This window comes from Zootoca vivipara, chromosome 1 (assembly GCF_965207765.1).
Source record: "Zootoca vivipara chromosome 1, rZooViv2.hap1.1, whole genome shotgun sequence".
NCBI classification, from domain to species: Eukaryota; Metazoa; Chordata; class Lepidosauria; order Squamata; family Lacertidae; genus Zootoca; species Zootoca vivipara.
The window spans coordinates 45123838-45140906 of NC_142582.1; the positions used below are offsets into that span (position 1 = coordinate 45123838).

The window sequence follows — 17069 nt, forward strand, 5'->3', positions numbered from 1 at the left end:
GGGACTCAATTTACACTCAACAGGAAGTGGAACATGTTTGCGTCACAAGTTAAACAATTTCAGTTTTTTTAAAAGTATTGTGGTTTTTTATCATGTTTTTAGATTCCACTTATTTTTGTTTACTATTTTGAGATTTCTGGGAAAGTGATTGATGCATTTTTATATAAACAGAAGTGTGCACTGCTGAAACTTTAACTACAGTATTATCCAAATGTAGCATTTTTGATCTCGTGGGCGGAAATGCTGGATAATGTGTTTCTTTCAGGCTTCCTGTCACTTTCCATGTCCATGTTCTGGAGCATGTGTGTACCTCATTGGAAGCTGAAACCTATTCCTTAGTTACTCTAAGGACTCCTGTTTCTGTCACTAGAGTTCAGACTAGCTCTCTGTCCCACAACATGCTTGTTGTTCTCTAATCTTGACCTTTTTCATATACTTGGCGCATTGCCATTGCAGCCTTCTCTGTCTGATGTTTAATTGCTAGTTTCTGACTTGCACTATCCCTAGAGCAAGAGTCACCAACCTTTCTGGGCTGTGGGCATATTTAGAATTTTGAGCGAGCGTCATAGCTGCCACCTAGGAATATAGGAGGAATATGTCTCATCTGACTGTTGGCATTTCACCCCTCCCATTGCAAGAATTGCCTGATCTTTGTTTTACCCTCATGTTATGCGAAAGGAGGGGGTGGAAGCTGCTCTTTGGTTCTTCCTTCTCTTGCCTGAAAACCTTTCGCTCTTATCTATGTAGAGATAAGATGGCTGCATGAGAGCTGCTCCTCTCATGTATGTCTGTAGTGATTTGTAGTGAGTGTTAGAAATAAATTAGGTATGCTTCAAAAAACCTCCGCAGCTTCCCTTCCGTTACTCTGCTGCGTTTGAGGTGCTCACAATGAGCAGGTGTGAGCCCATTGCACCAGGACCTGTCTCCGTTCCTGTGATCGGAAGGTTGGTGAAGGTACTCCAGTCTCCTAGCCCATGCTTGTGCTTAAGATGTGGGCTGAACAGGGCGTAATGACACTGACAGCCACAAAAAACAGAGCCTGTCATTAGCCCAGTCTTGTGGGATGCTCTGCCAATAGAGATTCAGCATGTGCCTTCTGTTTTAACCTTTAAATGCCTGCTGGTGTGAAGTATATATAGGTAATGAAGACCTAAGCAATTATCTTTCTCTTGTAAGTCCTTTAAAAAAAAGTTATACAGGTTATACATATTATCCTATGTACATTTCTAAATAAAATGCCATGTATATATTACTAACTGGTGCTTTTCTCCCCTCTCCCTCACCTTCTTGTCATCAGATACAGTCCATTGTCCTAGAATTTCAACTTATTTTGCTGTGGTATCTTTTGCGAGCTTTGCAGGGCATCTCCTTCTTTTGGTTGCTGGAGGCATCATATCTGCACATTCACATTCAACCCCTCTCCAGTTGCTACTTCACTAGCTTTTAGAGGGTATTTCTTGTAAAAATTAGGAAAGTCCATACTTGATTTGTGTTCTTGGGTTGCGTCAGCACTAGGGCTGGGCGATATCTGGTTTTCAACATTGTGATATAGCATCAGCTAAACATCACAATATACCGTACTGATGGTTGAAATAAGGATGGAGCTATGTAGAGACATTGGCTGGCTTCACGGTTTCCCCCACATTGTGATTTTTGCATAGTGCGCGTGCGCGCGCACACACACACGATATATGGCCAGATCAGAAATTACAAAATTGATATCACATATGAGTTTCAAACTGGTTTTGGACAATATAGAGATATATCGCCCAACCCTACTCAGCACTGGAAAACACTGGATCTGTCATTCTTATTGTCAATGGAGACAGGTGTGGTCTATGATTAGAAGATGGCTGTGATGGTGATGGGGTACCCATGAAAAAGAATTATGCAGTTTCAAGATCCATTTTACTGGATCTAACATATGTATCTACACCTGACGTCTGTGGAATTCCACTCCCCCACACCCCACTTCAATGTTTACTGGTTCCATAGCGTTTGGTCTGAGACTCTGGCTAAAGTAAATACTGGCACCTTGAATGTTTTGGGCTGGAGGATTCTGCATCTTTTGCAGTTCTCACTATACCTTAGGGCAGGGTGCTGGGGATTGAATTTGGGACCTTCCACAAGGCAGATGCTCTACCATTGAGCTGCAGCCTTTCCCTAATGCATCTTAAAGGTAAAGGTAAAGGGACCCCTGACCATTAGGTCCAGTCGTGACCGACTCTGGGGTTGTGGTGCTCATCTTGCATTATTGGCCGAGGGACCCGGCGTACAGCTTCCGGGTCATGTGGCCAGCATGACAAAGTCGCTTCTGGCAAACCAGAGCAGCGCATGGAAACGCCGTTTACCTTCCCGCTGTAGTGGTACCTATTTATCTACTTGCACTTTGACGTGCTTTCGAACTGCTAGGTTGGCAGGAGCTGGGACTGAGCAACGGGAGCTCACACTGTTGTGGGGATTCGAACCGCTGACCTTCTGATCAGCAAGACCTAGGCTCTGTGGTTTAACCCACAGTGCCACCTGCGTCCTTCTAATGCATCTTAACATTTGTTTCAATATGCAACCCTTCATTATTAATTTTTGATATGCAGCCATGATCTAAAATTTCAAATATAATTCCATGATTGCCTGTCTATGACATGGATACACACAGTACTCTCTCTCTCTCTCTCTCTCTCTCTCTCTCTCTCTCTCTCTCTCTCTCTCTCTCTCTCTCTCTCTCTCTCACACACACACACACACACACACACACACACACCTCTTGGCTTTGCATTTTTACTGGAGCATATGGTATTCATTACTCTCAACCTTCTTTTACTTCTATAATTATGCCATGATGGGAGTTCCTGTCAAAGCCATAAAGAAAATCCTATTTCCACCCCCTATAAAACTAACAACCACCAGTTTACAGGCATGCCAAGACTGCAAAGAGAATGCCTTACAGCCCTATCATTAACCCTTTGGGTAAATGACCTCCAGCCGCTGCCTCTAGGTTTACAGTCTGGGGACGTTCAGTTATTGCTAGTGATAGGACATGACTGCTTGTAGAAAGAAGAGCTGCGCTGGCAGGTTACCAGGAACCCCTAAACAACTGTACAAAATGAAGCAGACAGAATAATACATACTGCATGCTTAGTGTATTTACTCATAAGTGCTGTACAGAGTGAACACAGACCTCACATTGACCTGCCTCAGCAATGGAGCTCTCTCTCTCAGGGGTGGCCGGCGGTAGTTGTTTAGTGGGGGGAAATGGCTGGCAATTCAGGGCAGAGTTCAGGGCAGGAAATTAAGTTTGCTGTATCTTTCAGGAGGTTTTTTCTTTTCTTTTCTTAATGCAGGATTTTATGGCCTGGGTGGGATTTGGGCCAGAACCCCAGAGGTCATGTAGGCACACCTCAACAAAAAAGTTTTTGAGAATTTTCTGCACCACTGTTTGCCCCCCCCCCCCCCCGGCACGTGGGATTGGTTCATCAGGGACTTTGACTCTGATCTGCAGTAATCCTCAGCAGTGCTTGGAGACCCCTCTGGGATCATGACCTAGCCTGCAGAAGGCTTCAGCCTGACAATTTTGGAATTGCGACATCTTCCTGTTGCCCAGGATTTCCAGACGCAGCCGAAACCATTTTGCTGAATGAGTCCACATCCATGGCATACATTTAAAGCACATGGCACCTTCCAACATATCCTGTTAACTGTAGTTCATCCCTCCCAGAGCTATGTTCCTCAGGATTCTTTGAAGGAAATCCTGTACTTTAAATGTATGGGTGGATGTGACGTGGCTGAGTCAGGGCAGCAAATGGTGCCCCCACTCACAAAGTCACGGTGTGTAGTACATGAGCAGGCTTGACTTGAAAGGAACATTTTATTTCAAAGTATTAGGGGGAGCAAACATCATTCCATTTTCCTTCTTGGTCTTTCAATAAATCTCTATATGTAGGCCACTTTCCCTTTTTGCCAAGCGGTTTGAATAACGAAGCTTCTATTGGTGATAGCCACCAAGGTGTTTTTTGTTCTATTAAATCTTTATACCTTTCCCACACTCTCATTAATGATTTCCTAATTATATGGTTATAGAATCCGTTATGTACTTTCCCTTTCCCATACCATAAGTATGCATACCATCCGTATCTATTGTCATGTCCTTCCAAATCTAATGCTTCTTCCTTTTCCAGTTTTATCCAGTCCCTAATCCAAACCAAACATGCAGCATTGTAATATAATTTAAGGTCTGGGAGGGCGAAGCCTCCTCTTTATTTTGTATCTGTAACTATCTTACGTTTGATCCTTTGCCTTTTGCTCCCCCAGACAAATTTGGAAATATCCTTTTGCCATCTTTTGAGGCAGTCATCCTTAACTAGGTCACTAGATTTTGATGAACTCTGCTGTTGTGTGTTTCTGCTGGACTGGTGTGATTTTTAGCTGTATTTGTTTTTGGTTGCATTGTTCTTCGATGTGGTAAAGCTGCTATGAGAATGAGCCTCGATGGAATGATAAGGCAGAGCCAATAGAGACATGTTGTAAAGGATGGCACAGCCGAATGCACAAACACTGTTTCACAGTGACCATGGTATGAATAGTAGTCAACTTACATTCCCAGAACTTTATGGGGCACTGCTCTCAAGTACCTCTTTTGGTGAGGAAAAACTCATCAGGGCCAGCCCTACCATTAGGTAGACTAAAGTGGCCAGATTAGAGGGCTAAACACAAAAGGCAGCAAACTGGCAATTATTATTTTGTTCATTATGTGTACCAGGCACTAAAATGTCTGCTTCAGGCCCAGTTCAGATGGAGCAAAATCCTCCACACCAGCCAAACTCTTGCAACTAACAATGGTGTAATATTAGAATAGACACCTTCACTCTTTCTAAGCCCAGAGAGGTGGACCTACTGCCATCTCAAGAAAGTCACCTTCCTCAGCTCACCCATGCAGTCTGAACACTTCCACAATCAATGATTATTTATGAGAGTTGAGCTGTCTCAGGATTGTCTGAACAGATATTTAGATATTACATGGCCAGGGGGGAAATTGGGCATGGTGGATGCAGCTCTTGGAGGCTCTTTTGTGACATGAGTGTGATGTGACCTGTTCTTTGCAAATTTTGGAAAGTAATTGGAAAGTTTTCTGTAGTTTTAGCATAAAGTTAAAAATGGCATATCGCCACAAGGTGGCACTAAGAAGCTTATTTGAAGATACTTTTTCTCCTACTGCTTTAGACACAAGTAAGGGAATAAAGGCAACACCACCCCATTCATTCTGGTCACTGTCCCTTCAGTCATACATGGGATGCTAGAGGCAGTTATGTCGTGTTAAGCAAGCAAGCAGCTCAGGTTTGGGCAGCAAGGAAGTGAAAAGAGATGGTTGCTGTCCTGGAATATTTAATAGTACTCGGTATTTAATAGAACTCAGGGTCATACAGTGAAGCTGAATATAGGAAGCTTCAGGACAGACGAAAGAAAGTACTTCACACAGCACACATTTAAACTATAGAATTTGTATGCATGAGATGTAGTGATGGCCACCAACCTGGATGGCTTTAAAAGAGGATAAGACAAATTTGTGCAAGGTAAGGCTATCGGTGACTACTACCCACGATGTCCGTGTTCTGCTACCACTGTTGGAGGCAGTATGCCTCTGAATACCAGTTGCTGGAAATCACAAGTGGGGAGAGTGCTGCTGTATTCAAATCCTGCTTGCAGGCTTCAGGTTGTCCACTGTAAGAAAAGGATGCTGGACTAGATGGGCCATTGGCCTACCCAGCAGGTCTTGTTGTGTTCTTAACATTTTCAGTACACACATTTGCCTGGAGATGCAAAAAAAGGTGGTTAACCTGTGATCTTTCAGATATAGTTGGACTCCAGTTCCCATTAGCTACAGCCAGCATGACCAATATTCAGGGCTGATGGGAGTTGTAGTCCAATTGCATCTGGAGTCGATTATTCAATATTTAGATGGAATGTTCTTACCGTAACATGTGTTTCTGGTAACATAGGAAAGTGCTTTATACTGAATCAGGCCATCCAGCTCAATATTTTCTATACTGACTGGCAGTGGATCTCCAGGCTTTCAGAAGGAAGTCTTTATCTACATTACCTGGAGATGCCAAGGATTGAAACTGGGACATGCAAAGTAGGAGCTCTCTGCCACTGAGTTACGGTTCCTCTTTGGTTGTTCAGAGTGTATGAACTTGAGACACTCACATGCAAAAATATATTGCTCATGATTCTTTGACTGGAGGGCAAACCACCTCTGCAGCAGCACTGCACTCGTTTTGAAGTGCACAACATATGGCAGGGGAACATTGTGCCTATGGAAATGAAATGCCAGGTTCTGTTAGCCAGCCCAAATGGGTTGCCTTGGGTGGAATGCTTTGTGGATTTCATCAGCCTGCAGAAGGCAGAGCAATGGATCTGCTCTTGTTTTCCACATGGGGATCATTCTGGAGGAGATTCCATGGGGAGCAACTATTTGTCATATGCATCATGCCTACTGCAGGGGGGAAACGATGGCAGGAATGTGGGCATCAGCATCTCGCTACCACGCAGTTCTAATCTTCTTACTTGGCTAAACTGTCATGCCAGCAGCAGTTTCTGTCTGCAATATCAACTCTTTATGCAGCCATTAAAAGAGGCAGGTTGCTCATTTGTCTTGTCACCTGTGAGTATTTTACGGTCTTTTCTGAGTCGTCTCAGTAAATGCTGTGGAACTAGGCTTTGCCTCTTAATTGCACATGCATTATAAATACTTTGCGTGTGTGTGTGCACACGCGCGCGTGCGCGCGCACACACACACACACTTTGCAAAGAGTGACTGCAAACTCAAACGGTTTCCAGATTCCTGAAGACGTAACACCTATGGCTTCACTCATGGTGCATAATGGCATTACATCCAACTTGCTCATTTTGCATGCTTCATTGCATTTATAATTTCCCCCTGAAATTAACTTCTTTCTCTCGACTGCTTCACTTCCATTTTCACTTTATAAAGCAATTTGCAGTTTCAAAATGGTTTTGATTGTTTTGCTTACAGAACGGTCATTGGGGGGCAGGCTGGGGTGATGATCAAAAGATGTATCAGATTTGCTGTGTCTCTACCTAACACTGCTCATTTATCCAGTCCTTTATTTCCTCACTGGCAAAACTGGCCCTTGTTTCAAAAGGGTGGTACAATCAAATTGGCATTCAGAGCTGTGAGCCCTATGATCCAGAATGGCACAGGGGTTGGGGTGCCAGTTGCTTTCAGATGAGGAAGTAGGGTGCGGAAGACCCCAGTGGTGGGAAACAACCTGAGAGGAAGGAAGAGACCTTGCTCCTTTGCCTTTAGATGCTGAGGAAGAGGGAGAAGTTCCACCAGCTCTTGGTCCTGCCTTTTCCATGGAGTGGAGAGATTCCCTAGCAACATGGGAGAGTGTGAACCATCCAGGAGGGGTGGTTGGACAGCTGGAGGAGGAGGAGCTGGGGGGGCTGGCTTCTATCTTGTCACCAAGAACTCAGCACCTCTACCATTGGTAACAGACCTACATCTTCAAGCGCACCAGTCTTGTAAGGAGAGGTTCATGAGTGAGTGTGCCTCACCTTTTAAAGCTGGGAAGAAGGGTATGACCATTTGTTGGGACATATTTGCAGCTTTTGTCTGGTCTCTGATCCCCGATGCCATTCTCAAATTCTTTCTAGCCACGCCATGGGCTAACCTGTTTGGTTCTAAGCCTTGAATAAAGCTTTCTCTCTTACTTGTACATAAGAGCCTTTGGGACGGCAGTCCTGACATTCAGGGACATTGAGTGGATTTATATCAAAGCTGATGGCCTCACGGAAGTGTGGTCATGTGATTGTGTCTGTGAGTCCAGATCATAACTCGGCCCTCATGCACTATAAATTTCTCAAAAGTTGGGTGTTGATGGAATGAAAAATATAGTTTGAACTACAGTCAATCATAAAAAGCACAAGTCAAGGTTAGCTGAGAGAGGCTTATACTGTACTGTACTCTTTTACCATATGGCAAAACCCTCTTTGTTTAGGCAGGCTTTTGGTTTCTCAGATTTTTTAAAAAATCTGATGCCTTTGTTTTGTATGTCACCTCTCTCTGTTTATATTACAGGGTACCTTTGTATACATGCGTTGCATCATTTAGTTGGCTTTCATTGTTGTCTGTTGCCCTGAATGGGCCACAAACTTCAAAAAGGCAGGATAGAAATCTTCATATAAAATAGAGGTGGGGACACCTGTGGCCCTTCAGCTCCCATCAGCCCCAACCCAGCATGTTCAGAAGTCAAGGATGATGGAAGTTGTAGTCCAGCAATAGCAGGAGGGCTACAGGCTCACCACCTCTGGTATAAAATGAATGAATGAATGAATAAATAACATACCAAACTGGTTGCATGATTGATCTTTAGTCAGCTGTTAGATTTCCGTATTACCCATGGACCACCAACCTTTTGGGGCCAGTGAGCACATCTGGAATTTTGATAGAGTGCCGTGGGCACCAGTCACAAAATGGCTGCTGTGTTCAATATTAATAATCTGGATTGCTGTTCCTCTAGGGTTTGACAAATCAGCTTCCTTGAAAAGATCTATCATAAATTGAAAATTTCTGAAGGGCAGAGCTCAGCTGACCCTCTATTTTTTTGCTTTATGGGATGATTTTATTTCTTATACAAGTATGAATATTGAGGCACACAGTTGCTTGGTGTCGCCAATATATGCAAACACCTGGCTCATCTAAGACTTTATAGAACCTTTATTTTCAATAATGATGGAACTCACCATTGGTGAATACTTTTAATTTTATATACCTTTATCATTTGTAAAGGAAATCTTTGCATTAGTCAATAATTTAGTATCCCTTTGGAGCTGCTCTGTGTCTTTGTACTTTTGTCCTTTCAGACTGTGACGTTCTATGGGTTTACATTTTAATTCTTTTCTTTCTTTTTGTCATGTTTGCAAACTCAGTTAAAAAACATTAAAAAACAAACAAAAAAGAGACTGCTATGGGGTGTGGCATAATGCAAAATGGCTGCCACCTCTGAATAGCAGAAATAAGCATAGATAAAATGCTCTCCCATGCTTTCTCATCAGCTGCTCCATCAATGGAGGAAAAGGCACCCATATCAACCACCACTTTTCACAGAGGAAAGCTCTTTACAGCTCTTCTCTCTTCAGAACGGATTGGAGGGGGGGGGTTTCCAATCCTGGCATCCAATGAAAAATAGGCATGTTTAAAGGTGTGAATTTCATGCAGGAAAGGCTTGAGGTAGTAGAAACAGGAACTAAACAGAAAAGTCAAACTGTCTCTTGGGTATTGTGGAATTTTGAAAGGATATTTACCAAGACTTTCACAGGTACCATAGGAGCTTTGGTGGGACACGTTGGTCCCTGTGACTCACCTCCTGCCAGAAATGTACATGTGTTCTCTCACCAACAGCTTAGCTTCTCGTCTTGAACTTCATGATGAAACTTGGGTCATTCATGCAGAGCTTTCTGACTAGAGTTGAGCCATGTGTTCAATAGGAAATGACCATGGCTGGCCTTGGAAATGTCCAGGCAGCTGCAGCCTGGCTTTAGGCAAGCTTGCAAACATTTGGATTCATCTCTGACCCCTCCAGCTCTCTTGAGCCTGCTTCTGGAAAATAAACTTGGAAGGAAATTCGTGCTATGCTTCCCTCCTAGCCAGAAAGACCACAAGGACAGCTTCTTCAGGGGATGATCCCAGCTGCAAACAGGAAATGCAGAGCAGTGCGAGAATGAACAAGCATATTCCTATGAACATTCTGTCCACCCAGTGAAGTTTAATGCTACAGTGTTGTGTGTGGAACTTCAAGAAACCAAAAGGTTTCCAAGTATCTTTCAACTGTAAATTCCCCATGTAAATTCCTTGCCTCACACAACTGGAAAATAACCATACTACAAAACCTAATGCCATCCATTTGTATCAGCATTAAATGTAACGAACCAGCGTAAAATATTTCCAGGATAGGAAAGTGTGTCGGAGTCTTTGAACTGGGACCCTGTTCTGAAACAATACCGGTAGCACTAGCATCCCCGGAAATGCATTTTGCAATTCAAAGCCACACACATTTGCATAAGCTTATTCCAAATGTCCCAATTTATTTCAGTTTACATTCTTTCATTTATTTTTCTTGTTGCAGTTAAAAAAAATGGTGCTGCTGAGGATTTTCCATGTAAAATCCCACCCCTCCTCTATGGCCTGCTCATCTGCCTGCAATCAGTTTAACCATATGCATTGATCGGATGTGGCATTCAGCCTGCCCCTGCTTACGCTAATTTAATCTATGCATTCTTTTGGTGTGTAAAAATCACATCTCACAGTCAAAATCTATCACTTTACTCTAAGCAGACGGTGAGCTTAAGTTATAGCCTTGAGCTACAAGTTAAAAGCAGACTCCCACACCTCCCCCATGGTACATCTCTCTTATATATAACAGGCAACTGTGATAATTAAAACAGGAAAGTGAAAAGGTTGTTTGTTTGTTTGGTCTTTGCTTTTGTATAGCATCATTTTGATTCTCTCTCTCTTTCTCTCTCTCTCCCTAGTCCATAATATGAGCCAAGCCTTCAGGGCCCTTTCTGAAGGAGGCAGATACAAGTCCAAAATACTGCATGGACAAGGTTTAAAAGGTAAGTGTCCAGCTATCCAAGTTGTTGTCCAATATAACATATGGTGGGAAAGAATGCTCCCTGGGTGGAGCAAAATACAGTACTGATTCCTACATTGCCATGCTGATTTGGGTTGGTCGAGGTCAGCCAAATGTCAGTTTGGTTGGGATTGCATTTTTCTTCTTGTTGACCTCAGATCCACCCAAGTCAGGAATATGAGGAAATAACTAGGGATGGGGAAATATGTCAGTTTCAGTTTCTCAGTTTCTCATTTTCCCCATTTTCCCAATCTTAAGTTCAGTTCTGCAAATTTCCACATCAGTTTGTCTTCATGAAAAACTGTAAGATTTTTAGCATGAATTTCTTCTAATACATACACATTTATGTGTGCAGTTTTGCCTAATATACACATTTGTGCAAAGCATTTTTCTGTTATATTATGAAATTTGGTGTGTTATTTCCACTAATATATGTATTTATTATGCACATTTTACACTCGTGTGCAATTTTGCACATATAACTTCACTGGAGAATTTGCATTGCAAAACTTGGAGAGGTGCAAGTTTTGAAGGATGACTGTGGTTCAATTCACATCTTGCTTAGGAAAATGTTAATTAGGGATGCAAGTCTCATTATCAATTTCCACAACAACCCTGTGAGGTAGAATAGGCTGAGAGGCAGTGGCTTGTGCAAGGCCACCCAGTGAGCTTCATGGCTGAGTGGAGATTTGAACCCTGGTCACCCAAGTCCTACCGTAGTCCAACACTAACCATGATAATGCAATGGCTTTTAGAATAGAGGTGATCTGCCTTGTAAGGTGGGTGGGTGGGAATGTTTTACACCCATCAGCTTATTTTGATCTCCATTATGGGTGTGAAAAAGGAGAACCTACTAGCTGCAATCTCCTCAGACATAAGCACCTGCTTTTCACCTCTTTCCAAACTCCAGCCACTTACATTAGGCAAAGCAACCCTCACAAAAGTTCTTATTCCTGTTGTTCTAACTAGGGGATAAATAAGTACAGTAATGTTTCTTCCCCACTCACAAGTTAAGGCTGCCATATGTAAAGGTGAATCTTACGATTGGGCTGGTAGTGTTTTTAAATAAGGCATAGCCTTTGAGTCAACAGGGCAAATCGACAACAAATTTAGAGTGGGATCGGAAACTCTTTACCTTTACAAAATCCCCTTTAACCCGAAATCGTTGTTCTCACGCAAGTATTTCCCTTTCATATGTTCAGGGCGGCTGGGGGGTTAATGCATGTAAATTTCCATATGTTTTAGGCAGTTTACTTTTCAGATTTATAATAATAACAATTACAATTACAAAACCAAAGCTGTTCAGCCTAACCCCTTTCCCACCCAGCCCTTCAGTAATATGTAGCCAACTGGCTGTGAACCAGAATTGCTATTCCCCTGTAGAGACTTTCAAACATTTATTCATAACATGGATCACTAGCAAACTCCTCCAATCCTCCAGTTGCCTGTGCGTTAATGAACATCTGCTAACGTTTCTTGCTAGTTCAAGGACTTTGTGGGTAGGCTGGAAACTGAGGACCTAATTTCCCTTTATGCTACCAGAGGGAGGGAGGGGGGAAAGAGAAGGAGGTTTAAGAGGGGGCAGCCACAACATCATTCACCTTGGTTTGGGTCAGGGTCTGTAACATTTTCTTCCATGTGAGTCTTTTTGATAATACCCACATTAACATAAATTTAAGAACATAAAAAGAGCTCTGCTGGATCAGTTCAGTGACCCCTTTGGTCCAGCATCCTGTTCTCACAGCGGCCAACCAGATGCCTATGCGAATCTCTCAAGAAGGATCTGAGCGCAGCAGCACTCTGCCCACCTCGGTTTCCAGCAACTGGTATCGCAAAGCATAGAAAATAGCTGTCTGGGTTAGTAGTCAATGATGGCCTTATCCACCATTGGAAAATACACATTTGCAGAGCCAATTGGATCTGGACTAAGGGTACAATCCTACACCCACTTACCTGGGAGTATGTCCCATGGAACTTGACAGTGCCTGGATGACACCACATGGGTTCCACTTGATATAGTGCTTCATAAGCATTATATCAGTAATCCTTACAACCAGGGGTCAGCAAACTTTTTCAGCAGGGGGCCGGGCCACTGTCCCTCAGACCTTGTTGGGGGCCGGACTATATTTTGAAAAAAAATGAACGAATTCCTATGCCCCACAAATAACCCAGAGATGCATTTTAAATAAAAGGACACATTCTCTCATGTAAAGACACCAGGCAGGCCCCACAAATAACCCAGAGATGCATTTTAAATAAAAGGACACATTCTACTCATGTAAAAACATGCTGATTTCCGGATCGTCCACAGGCCAGATTGAGAAGGCGATTGGGCCGCATCTGGTCCCCAGGCCTTAGTTTGGGGATCGCTGCTTACAACAGCTACTTCTTCTTCTTCTTAGCTATTTAATAATAATAATTCCACAGTAATATTTTCGAAATGGCATTGAATATTGTCAGAGAACTTTCTTACCTCCAGCTTATGCTCTCAAGGAATCTGTCTTTTAGATTCAAGAAGCCGGGTATCTCCAAACATTCACTTTACTTTTAAAAAAAGAATGTTTTGGGCAGCTGAAATTTTTGCGATTCATTTTCTGTGCTGACAATGCTTGTTTTAAGAAGCAGGCAAAAAATGAGGCCTTTGAATGAAATAAAATTATATTGAGTCTTTTTCGCTGTAATAACATGAAACTCAGGCTCCATATTTAGAAAGGGTGGGCCCCTTTCCACCCAGATGTTGGGAATAAATGAGAATTGCTACTGCTATTTTGCCTTGCTGATGAACTTTCCTAGCCCAGGACACCAGATCGGTCATCTTCGGACCCCAAGACATGGGGATGCTTATGTGCTCTCACATTTTGTGTATCAGTACAGCATCTGTACTGATAATTCTGTACTGATAAATAGGTACCGCTCTGGCAGGAAGGTAAACGGTGTTCCCGTGAGCTGCTCTGGTTTCACCAGAAGCGGCTTAGTCATGCTGGCCACATGACCTGGAAAAACTGTCTGCGGACAAACAACGGCTCCCTCAGCCAGTAAAGCAAGATGAGCGCCGCAACCCCAGAGTCGTTCACGACTGGACTTAAATGTCAGGGGTCCTTTACCTTTACCTTTTTATAGCATCTGTAATAGCGCTGTGGTTAAACCACTGAGCCTAGGGCTTGCTGATCAGAAGGTCGGCGGTTCGGATCCCTGTGACGGGGTGAGCTCCCGTTGCTTGGTCCCAGCTCCTGCCAACCTAGCAGTTCGAAAGCACGTCAAAATGCAAGTAGATAAATAGGAACCGCTACAGCGGGAAGGTAAACGGCGTTTCCATGTGCTGCTCTGGTTTGCCAGAAGTGGCTTTGTCATGCTGGCCACATGACCTGGAAGCTATACGCCGGCTCCCTCGGCCAATAATGCGAGATGAGCGCGCAACCCCAGAGTCGGTCACGACTGGACCTAATGGTCAGGGGTCCCTTTACCTTTACCTTTAATAGACCAAAACAAATTAGCCATGTTTTCCCATTGGTACAAAGTGCATGGGATCAGCTAAACAAGTTTGTATTAGAAACAGCCAGTGCTTGCCAGTAGTAATGATTATTTTGGGGACGACAGAGGACAAGATGGTTGGACAGTGTTCTCGAAGCTACGAACATGAGTTTGACCAAACTACGGGAGGCAGTGGAAGACAGGAGTGCCTGGCGTGCTATGGTCCATGGGGTCACGAAGAGTCGGACACGACTAAACGACTAAACAACAACAAATGATTATTTTATTATTTGTACCCCACCCATCTGACTGGGTTTACCCCAGCCACTTGGACAACTGGAGTATAATAACCTGTTCAGTATGAACTTCAGCAGTCCAGTTCAAGCAGCCAGCCTAGTTACATGTGCTTATGACCCAATGATATAAATGGAGTTTAAGTATCCCTTACTTTGTGCTGGTCTGTGTGCTTACTACCAAACATGCCCCCCCCCGCCATTCTGCATCCTCATGATAACTGCGGTATAGCATTGCTTTCTTTTATGTGTTGTAAATTAGATATGGATTAGGTTTTGTATCATATTAACGGAGTCATTCTTGGGACCCAGATAATTGATTCCAGTGGTGATGGGGAAACTTTAATCTGTTTAAGGCTGTACACAATCAAATGAACGCAACACTAAGGGCTAGCAGAACAGACAGTAGTTTGGTTTTTCAGCAAGAGCCCATTGTGGGTCTCCTTCACAACCACAGGAATATGCTCTGTGCCATAGAAGTTTTAGCACTGGCAATTCAACAAGCAGGAGGCACACAGTCCATGCATCATGGGGCTTTACTTTATATTATAAATGCAAGGAATTTCTTTTTGTTCATGTCTTCTCCCCCATCCTTCCAATCATCTGTGCAATGTCTAGACAAGCACAATACAGGCCATGTCATTGCCTCACTCTGACTGCTGTCAGTCAGTAATATGAGGTGGGCAGTGTTAGAAACTGAGATATGAAAGCTAGGAGCTAAATGGTGACTTAAGCCTAGGTTATGGGCACAACAATGGAATGTCTAGGCACACTTTTTAATAACAAGAATTCAAAGCTGAAAATGGATGAACTGCAGCTAAAATATTAAGTTCGTTTTTCACATGGTCTAGTCCTTCCACTGCCCACCCCCCTAATATTCTTAAGAGGGTCTCTTCTCCTGTCTTCAGAGAGTAGCTGGAAGTGGGGAGGCAGAAAAAGGTCCTCCTTTCCTTCCAGTTCTAATCTGAATCTTAGGCGGACTACTGTGCCCAGAGCTCAGAAACTGCTTGCGCTAATGAAATTCCCTGTTGAAAAATGTGCCGAGAACAATGGGAGTTTCGAACACTGGAGGTGGGACAATGTGACACCATGTCCTGCAACATATTTGCAAGTAAGAGCAGAGCGAGACACATGGAGCAGTGGCAGTTCTGCATCTCATAAATAAAGCCTTCAGTGCCAAGTTACAAACATGGAACATCACATGGAACATCACATACAACCATATGGGCCAGAAAACCACATGTTTCTCTTACTCTTCTCTGTATGTCTATGCCAGGCATCACCAAACTTCGGCCCTCCAGATGTTTTGGACTACAATTCCCATCATCCCTGATCACTGATCCTGTTAGCTAGGGATCATGGGAGTTGTAGGCCAAAACATCTGGAGGGCCGCAGTTTGGGGATGCCTGGTCTATGCCCTGTCTCTCTCTGCACCTAGAAAGCTGGCATATCAGAGAGGAGTCATGGCTAAAGCCCTCATTAATGGGCAAGCTAGCTTCTTACAAGCAGGGTGCTTTCCAAACAAAGGAGAATTCAGCCTGCAATCCCTCACCTGTATACTTAAGGAGCTGGAAATAAATGAAAGGCCACTGAGTCAAAGGTGGAACCAGTCACCCATTAGTCCCACATATCAGTCTGTGCAATCCAGGCTCTATATGCCATAAACAGAAAGCCACAGGAGGAATCTGCCAAGGAGTTCCCTCTACAGGATTCGACTAAATAAGCTAAGCAAGGCCTCCTGGTCTAGCTGTTACCTACTCTGTGCTCAGGCTGTTTCTTTGTGGTGAGTTTCCATTCATGTGCTGCAATAACAACAAATCTCCCCGTGTGAAGCAAAAGTTATCACATTGTTGGTTTCCTTCCACTCATTGGCACCCACCATTAATCTTGAATGGGTATTGTGTAACTTGGAAAGTGAGTGTTTCTAAAAGTTGAAAATATGGGTGAAAACTCACCATGAGGTTAGGGTTATTATTTTATTTTACCACTGATTTATCATCGCCTTCTAAACCAATACCAAGGCAATTTACACAGAAGATCATGTGGTCCTGGGGAGGCTGCTCTTTGATATGAAAATGTTACTCCACTCCTCAGTACACACTTTGTGCCAATCAACATGCATTCAAGAACTGGGCTGGAGGTTGAATCTGAGAGCCATTCACACCTTTGTAGCAACCCACTTGCTGTGTTTCCTTTGGTATTGGACAACAATACAGAAGGTATGTTTAACTCAAAGAAGCAAGCTAACAGTAATGCTTATAAGAGGAAAATGTATTCCAAACTGTCTTCGCAGGTTTCAGAATGCCAAAAGTATATATATATTAGCCAGCAAATGGGAAAGAAAACAACCCTGCCCCAATTTCCTGGAGTGGAACAGGGAAACTTTCTGTCTGTGTCAACACCCAATAAAAACAAGCTGGGCATTTTATTTTATTTTTTAAAAAATTCAATGAATACCACACATTTTCCCTGACACTTTAAGATATGTTTTCTTTCTTATGTTGTTAAGACCCATGAAAACACACTTGCCATCAAAGTGGTGAGAGAATAGAATGGAGCTTTTCATAGGCCTCCTCTAATTGGAGTAGTAGTGAAGTTGATATATACTTTAGCTCTAAGAGACCAGTGAACTAGTTTCAGACTGAAGTGTGAG

At 43.2% G+C, this 17069-nt stretch overlaps 1 long non-coding RNA gene across 6 annotated transcripts in view; it reads left to right on the plus strand.

The window, feature by feature from the left end:
- LOC132592649 (uncharacterized) overlaps positions 1-17069 on the plus strand; it is a 132595-nt gene that overhangs the window by 28390 nt on the left and 87136 nt on the right. For all 6 annotated transcript variants that reach the window (XR_015945955.1, XR_009558161.2, XR_009558162.2 and 3 more), the window contains exon 2: positions 10552-10635. This is a non-coding gene — a long non-coding RNA (uncharacterized LOC132592649). The remainder of the gene's footprint in view (positions 1-10551; positions 10636-17069) is intronic.